Raw genomic sequence first — 7,539 nt, 5'->3', positions numbered from 1 at the left:
ACGAGCGCAGAAGGCGGCGTGTAGTCCGTGGACTTCCCCGTGACTCGAACACAAAGGCGGTCTTGGAGATAAGTTAATCTGCGGCTCAATTTTACGACATACCAACAGAGAGTGAAAAAAACGTCGTTAATGACGGCACATCTCACTTTTAAGAGAGTAACTGCCGATACTTAGTTTATTCGGTTCACTTTGTGTGGATCTACTTTACGGCGCGTAGGTAAGTGGGACGGCGATAGGTCATCATTTCTGTGGAAGGAGAAAAGGGAGAGAGAGTAAAGCGGAGGAGAAAGCCGTGCATGCGTGATCGCGTGTCTGGGATTCTCTTTCATCTTTATCATCTTTTTTTTTTCCTCTCTCACGCAGGTGCATTGCGTCACGTCTGGTAAGATTCCATGTAGGTGTAGAGTAGGCGAGAATGGCGGCTGCTCAGTAAAGCCCAGTGATTGGCGGCGCGTTTTACACTCGCATCTTTGCGCATATTCTGGAAATCTCGCGCTCCTGCTCAACACGTGGTCGTAAGACGTGCTCTTGAAATGTGGTGGTCACCGTCGGCTGCCATGCGTAAGCAGCTGCTTGCCAAGCACTTCGATAAGATTAATATCCAGCCATTCAAGGGCACGCTTTTTCGAGGTCGCGGTTTACCTTACCGCGCCTTATAATTATGTTTCGCGAAAGGTAATTTTCAGTCGCGGGCTCTCCATCCAAAGGAGTCGCTCTCCAAAGGAGTCGCAGGCTCTCCATCTTTTCCTCTTATAGCTCGAACCAAAGCCGTCGTTTCTTGAACGTTGCGGTTTTAGGTCGCGAGCTTATCGGACGTGCTTTCGACGCTTCAACGTTGCTGAAGGTGAAATTAATCGTCGGCTAATTTCCTGGTTCAGTTTTCTCGCTCGGCGATGGCTCGTAGGCCTATTCCGATTCTAAGTAAAGGGCTGCTGTTATAAATGACGGTACTTTTCACTGTGCGAACAGTAGGCAGTGCGTTTTGGTACTCCTGTTGTTGACATAAAATGTCTTGCAGATTTCGAACTCTCGTCTAGTACGGTAGTGGTTTCTTTGCAGCGAGTCTCGGTACTTGGTTAGAGCAGGCCGTTTGCCGATTCGGGCATGCAGTGCGGCATTTCGCGATCATTAATGTACGCATCTCGGGCAGCGGGATTGACGTTCACCCTAAGCTTAGCAAATGCAGAGATTGAAGCCCATCCCCTTTGTTTAACCATAACTTTGGTATCTTCGGACGCAAAACGTACGCTTGCAGAACAGGTGAACAAATTTCAGTTCTTCAGTGAGGTTTGTCAAGTTTACAAATCGTGGACTCCATACATGCGATGACTCTCTAAGGAACGTCAGACATGGCGACATTAGTACACTTGGAAAGCACGGATCCAGCCACTTGAATATTGTATCTCATGTAAAACATTGTTTTAAAAAAAGAAAGAGGTGAACCCGCTACATTACAACATATACTGACACGGTGAACAAGCACCCATCCTCTCCTCCAATTCATTTTACTGAAACATTGGTTACATTATTAGAGGTGTGTGAATATTGTCAACATTATCGATGCTGGGAAATCCAAGTGATGGAAGGGCACGCCGCCTGAGAATTCCTTTCTGAAATGGCATTGAACCAGATGGCCGGTGTGACCAGTTTTCCCGAGACGAGTGGGCTCATTCCTGTTGGTCACACAGCCACACTTTTCCTGCTAAACAACGATAATTTGTGCAATGAGTGAGTGAGTGAGAACTTTATTTAGGTCCAGAGGAGAAAGAATTAAATCAATCCGGCGGCTCCACCCAGGTCGGGGCCGGTAGACTGAGTCCTTCGGTGACGGCCCGGGCCCTCTGGACAGCCTTGAGCTGAGCAATGACCTCTGTGCTTCTGAGCGCTGAGTCCCAGGAGGACTGGTCAGGAAAGTTTGTGTCCGCAATGGCAGGGCACAGACAGAGCATGTGTTCGAAGCTGTATTTATGGCCGCTGTGTGGGCATTCAGTTGAAAGGTATAGATTGATCCTGCTTAGTGTCGTTGGTGTGATGTATGTTCTAGTCTGCAACCGTCTCTAAGTGACGGCATGTGCTTTTTCGAGCTTTGGGTGAGGAGGAGGAAAAATTCTTCGTCCTAACCTATGATTTTAAGTGATTTCGTGGTATGACACGAGCGGGTCTTTGTTGGCTAGGTCTGGGTCCAAGAGAGGGGGCGGAATGCGAGTTCTCGCACAAGTTGGTGTGCCTGCTCGTTCGGGTTACAGTTGGGACGTCTGGCAATGTTGCCCATGTGGGCTGGGAACCGTGTGATGTGTGGGGACATGAGGTTGTAATCTCCCATTTCTTGGTAGAAGATTTTGTTAACAACTCTAGCTGCTTTCCAAGAGACAAGGGCCGCCGAGAAGGTTCTGATGGCTGTTCTTGATTCCAAGTAAATGATGGAGGCTCCTTTGCAGCTTCAAAGGGCCGCCGCGATGGCCATTTCTTATGCTTCGTGAGTGAAGTTGGTAACTACCGTGGCTGCATTGACGAGCAAGCCATGGGCATCCACCACGGAGACCGTGTAGGCACCTTGATTCCAATATCTGGCCACATCAACAAAGAGGACTTGCGTTTTGTTACGTTTGGTGTTGTTGATGATTGCCTTGGCTCTCGCTTTTCTCCGCCCTTCGTTGCGAGTCGGGCGTATGTTTCTTGGGATTGGATCAACTGTTATTGCCCTCTTGGCATTTGTGCATAGTTGCGACTTCTCTGGTGGCATGAAGAGGGGCTGTATGCCGGCTTCTAGTAAGATCTCAATTCCCGCCCTTGTGAGTGAGAGCTGACTAATTTGGGCCTTTCGCTATGCCTCAAAGCGTTTGGTTTCCATTTTATGTAGCCCCAGTTGGAGGAGTCGTTCTGTGCTAGTGTTTCCAGGGAGGCTTAGGACCTTTTTTAATCCTCTTATGATTAGTGTGCCGATTTTGTTCAGCTCCATCTTATTCCAGTTGAGCAAGGGAGCGGCATAGGTTACATGGCTGATGAGGAAGGCGTGAAATGCTTTCATGAGGTTGTCCTCTTTCAGTCCGTCCCTTGCGCTGGCGACCCGTGATATGACCCTGGTGAAGTTGAGAGTGCTCTTTTCGATGCGTTTCAGTGCCTCTGCATTGTCATTGCTGTGAGCCCCAATGACCATGCCCAGGACCTTGATTGTGTTACACCTGGGGATGTTTCCTCTGTCTCTGGTGTGTAGGTGAACGGGGAGGAGGCTAAGGGGCTGTCTCTCCCTTTGGCCTTGTTTGCACCGGAGGAGCTCTGATTTGCTGGGGGAGAGCTTCAGTCCCGTGTTTGTAAGGAAAGCTTCCGTGTTGTCCAGTGCTTGCTGTAGGTTCTGCTCCAGGCTGCCTAGCGGGCGACTCACGGACCAAATGATGATGTCCGCGTAAATCGCGTCCCCTATTCCCAATGTTTTCGAGAGTTTGTCGGAGAGATCATGCAATAAAGTGTTGTTTAGACATGGCATTAGGCAGCAGATATTGTTTAGTGCTATATATAGATGCAGCAACCATTTAACCTTGTTGGAAAAAGTATGAATACGTTTCTTTGCAAAGTACTTGACACTATAATGGTGCCATCTGCTGCAGCAGTTTTTACTAGAGAAAACATGCTTTTCTTTGCCCTAGTACTGGCGCAGACAGCACGCATTACTGATTTGCTCACGAAGGTATACACAGATACAATTGAACATGGCTGGCTTTTTAAACTTTATATGATAATGCATGACCGCGCATGCTCCGCAGAGCCACACGTTTGCGAACAAACTGCTTAGTTGTTCTTAATGCTCCCTTTGTGCTTTTGATGAAAGCATGCTCTATACTACGGGCAGAGTAAAAACGGACACTTTCTTTTCTAATGTTGTGAATACCAGAATCTGAAAATTATTTGATATAATGGCAAGAAAGGCTGTACACTATACACCAGCTATTCGGGGAAATTTGATATTTAATTTGCTTCTCGCGCCATTCGATTCAGTCCCAAAAACTGCGGCGACTACCACACCCCTATATATCGCTAAAACTTGCAGCACAGGTTTAGTCAAAAGTGTTTCAAGATGTACGCAACATTTTAAACGCAGGTGATTTTGCTTTTTGGTGCTTCATCTCGGCATGCACATCGTGCACACAGCACCTGATGTTATTGTGAGCTCTGCCATAATGTATTCGTGCACATTTGATCACCTGCCTAGGTGGCTGCATCGTTCTGCTGCCGTGCATGATATCACAGATTGCCGGCCGCATTTTGAAGGAAGGCAGAATGCAAATGCGCCCACATTCTTGGAGTGGGCCACATACTCGGCATGACTGACAAGGAGTCAAGACTAATCTGGAGGCCTCTCATAGCACCTGTGTTTCTTTGGAACGTTAAACCACCATGACTCTCAAATTAAACACATTTCATGTTGTTTTTCCCTAGAAGCTTGTCAAAGTGAAATTGATGGTTTGATGATGTCTTGTCGGGTCAGGCAGTAAAATCATGTTGCAAGAAAAAAGGATAACAACCAAAAGCTGTTGTTAATAAACATTAGATGTGCTGGCTTTCGTACGAGTATGGATGTTTCAGCTTCCGTAAGCGCCTAACACTTATTAGATAAACACCTTTTCGTCGGCATCCTTTCCTTTTTCTTGTGACACAAGCTCTCTAAAAAAAAACCCTCCTGGCTGCATTACTCGCAGCGTTTTGCTGCAGCCACAATCTCTTCTGCACGAAAGAGAAATAAGAGAGTATACATTCAAGCTCTACATAAGAATGAATCATCTGTGTTGCACCGTTTACTACACAGACAGGAAGAACAGTGACCGCAACGTTGAGGAGTCCTTGGCCGTTCCAAGCTGCACACCATTTAATAGACTTGTGGCCCCAGCTGCCACTGCTGCCCAATTTTCCGTAATGTTTACGAGTTTGACGTAATAGTTCTGTGGAAGCCCGCAACGTGGAGAGAAATAATTAGTTCTGTTTTCTAACACTGAAATGACGCCGCAGGGATTTATTCGCATCCCTTCTGGATTCAAAGTTGCCATAACTAACCATCAGTTTTGTCCTGCTCTAGCTAACATTGTATGCTGCATAGGTTATTTTGTGACGTAACGAGATTGCATAATTATACTAGCTAGTATTTCACACTAACATCATGAACCACATGTAACCATTCCCCTTTGTAATGCCTTTGGCCTGCAGAGTACTAGCGAGATAAAATTTTAAAGCCTTACCTGAAACAATATTTGCAAAACAAGAAAGAGTTTGAATTTCCACAAAACATGGATACATAGTTTCTCATTTGAGGTCCAAGTTGAGTTCCTAATTGGCATTTGCATGGTGATCCGTCATGTTAGAAGCACCATACCTTAAGTCATGAGACCAGTGTTCCGTAAACTTTTCCAGCAGACTGTAATGATGTGGGGGAGCACTCGATCTTGTCTGTTCAGTTGTTCCTTCCTTGTACCAGAACATAGCGCATCAAGCCGTCAAGTTCCTCTGGTGCAGTGATTGAGCAGCAACCATAGGAATGATCCGTATATGGTTTTGTAAAATCTTTACATTAGGAGGGTGCGAATATTTGAAACTTTCAAATAACAAATCAAAGAGTTTGTTATTCCATTCAGTTTCTGAATCGAGTAATCAATATTCGTAAACACAAATATTCATCTAATAGTTTTCAAATATTTCAAACATCAACTGTGCGCAATCGTACATAAAGTGGGAGCAAAAGTGCAATGAATTATTCCCACGCAGGGGTAGTACAGGCATAAAACACGGGAACTTGCATAGCGGACGAGGCGATGTCATTCAGCACATGAGAATTTTATAGTGCTTTCCATCGGGGGCAAAGAGTACCTTGTCTCTGCATGGTTGTACAGGAGTACAAAACCATGTGCAGTTTCCTCTGCAGTGCTTTTGCTGGGCATTGAGGACCTTAACAGAAATAGCGTGAGAGTGGGGTCGAAGATTAATATGCAGAAGACAAAGATAATAATGAATAGCTGGGCAAGGGAACAAGAGTTCAAGATCGCCAGTCAGCCTCTAGAGTCGTGTGAAGGAGTATGTTTACCTAGGTCAACTAATCACAGGGAACCCTGATCATGAGAAGGAAATTCATAGAAGAATAAAAATGGGTTGGATCGCATACGGCAGACATTACGAGCTCCCGACTGGAAGCTTACCATTATCATTGAAAAGGAAGGCGTACAATTAGTGCATTTTACCAGTGCTGACATATGGGGCAGAGACTTGGAGACTGACAAAGAAGCTTGATCGAGAACAAGTTAAGGACCTCGCAAAGAGCGATGGAACGAAGATTGCTAGGCATAACGTTCAGAGACAGAAAGAGAGCGGTTTGGATGAGAGAGCAAACGGATATAGCCAACATTCTAATTGACATTAAGAGAAATAAATGGAGCTGGGCAGGCCATGTAATGCGCCAGTTAGATAACTGTTGCACCACTAGGGTTACAGAATGGGTACCAAGAGAAGGGAGGCGCAGTCGAGGACGGCAGAAGACAAGGTGGAGCGATGAAATTAGGAAATTCGCGGGCGCTAGTTGGAATCGGTTGGCGCAGGACAGCGGTAATTGGAGTTCGCAGGGAGAGGCTTTCGTCCTGCAGTGGACGTAAAACAGGCTGCTGCTGCTGATGATGATGATGATGAAAGGGCATTATGATGATGCCCAGTGAGCTTGTTGTAAAGGCATCGTTCTCACTCTCTGAAGAGTTCTGTGCATGGGCACCAACTGCTTATTTGTTCCTAATGCTTTGTCTCTGCTTTTATTAAACAACACTTCATAACACGCACTTTAATGACAGAAACTTGTTTAACGTTATGATTACTACAATGTGTACACCGTTTTCTATTATGAAAACGATTGCTCATTATTCTAAAATTACTTGATTCGATTTGGTCTCGAAAATTGCTATTCGCACAGCCCTGCTTTACACTTGCGTCTTCCATTGTTCTTGCGACATTATGTTAGGCTTTAATCCCTCCAAATGCGTCGACAGTTTTCCAAACACAGCAATGTAATGGGTCTCTTTGCCACACGCATAATAGTTGCAAATTTCTTGCACTTGTAATGCTTGCCGTGTTGTTTATTACTGTCAATTTGCTTCATCACAAAGACATTTTCAACGCCAGAAGGACAACGCTCAGGCAAATCCGTGTAGTACTGATCACTCCCGTACTGCCTGGACGTGCAGCTCCCACTGGCACGAGTGCCAGAGCTCACCGTAGTCATTTTTGTGGGAACACTGGGTGTAGAATCTACTAGCCTAGTGATGCGTTCTCGCAGTACACGTGCATTCCAGGATATTTTTATGCGATTGGCATTCTTTGGGAACTTCACCCAATTCACGGTGTGTCCGTCTGTCCATGGCTAACCTCGTTCACTCCAACTTGGGTCGCTGGGTAGTCCATGGTCCAGCGAGTACAGCATCGAGCTGCTGTGCCGAGGGAGCAGGCTTCGAAATCAACCGTCACACCTACTTGGGCCACTTCTGCCAGCACCGACTGCCATATTACCAGCGAAAG

The 7,539-nt window shown here is 46.0% G+C and overlaps 1 long non-coding RNA gene across 2 annotated transcripts; it reads left to right on the top strand.

Annotated features, from left to right (window-relative positions):
- The first annotated feature begins 115 nt into the window (after positions 1 to 115).
- On the top strand, positions 116 to 4,559 carry LOC129384311 (uncharacterized). 2 transcript variants are annotated; one of them, XR_008612043.1, is made up of 2 exons: positions 116 to 382; positions 4,208 to 4,559. It is a non-coding gene; the product is annotated as an uncharacterized lncRNA (long non-coding RNA). The 2 variants fall into 2 exon arrangements; XR_008612042.1 differs by lacking the exon at positions 116 to 382 and adding an exon at positions 389 to 561.
- Positions 4,560 to 7,539: the final 2,980 nt, after the last annotated feature.

This window comes from Dermacentor andersoni, chromosome 8, assembly GCF_023375885.2.
Source record: "Dermacentor andersoni chromosome 8, qqDerAnde1_hic_scaffold, whole genome shotgun sequence".
Taxonomy (NCBI): domain Eukaryota; kingdom Metazoa; phylum Arthropoda; class Arachnida; order Ixodida; family Ixodidae; genus Dermacentor; species Dermacentor andersoni.
Note: the sequence above shows the minus strand (reverse complement) of the source record. Positions and strands in the feature narration are given on the sequence as shown.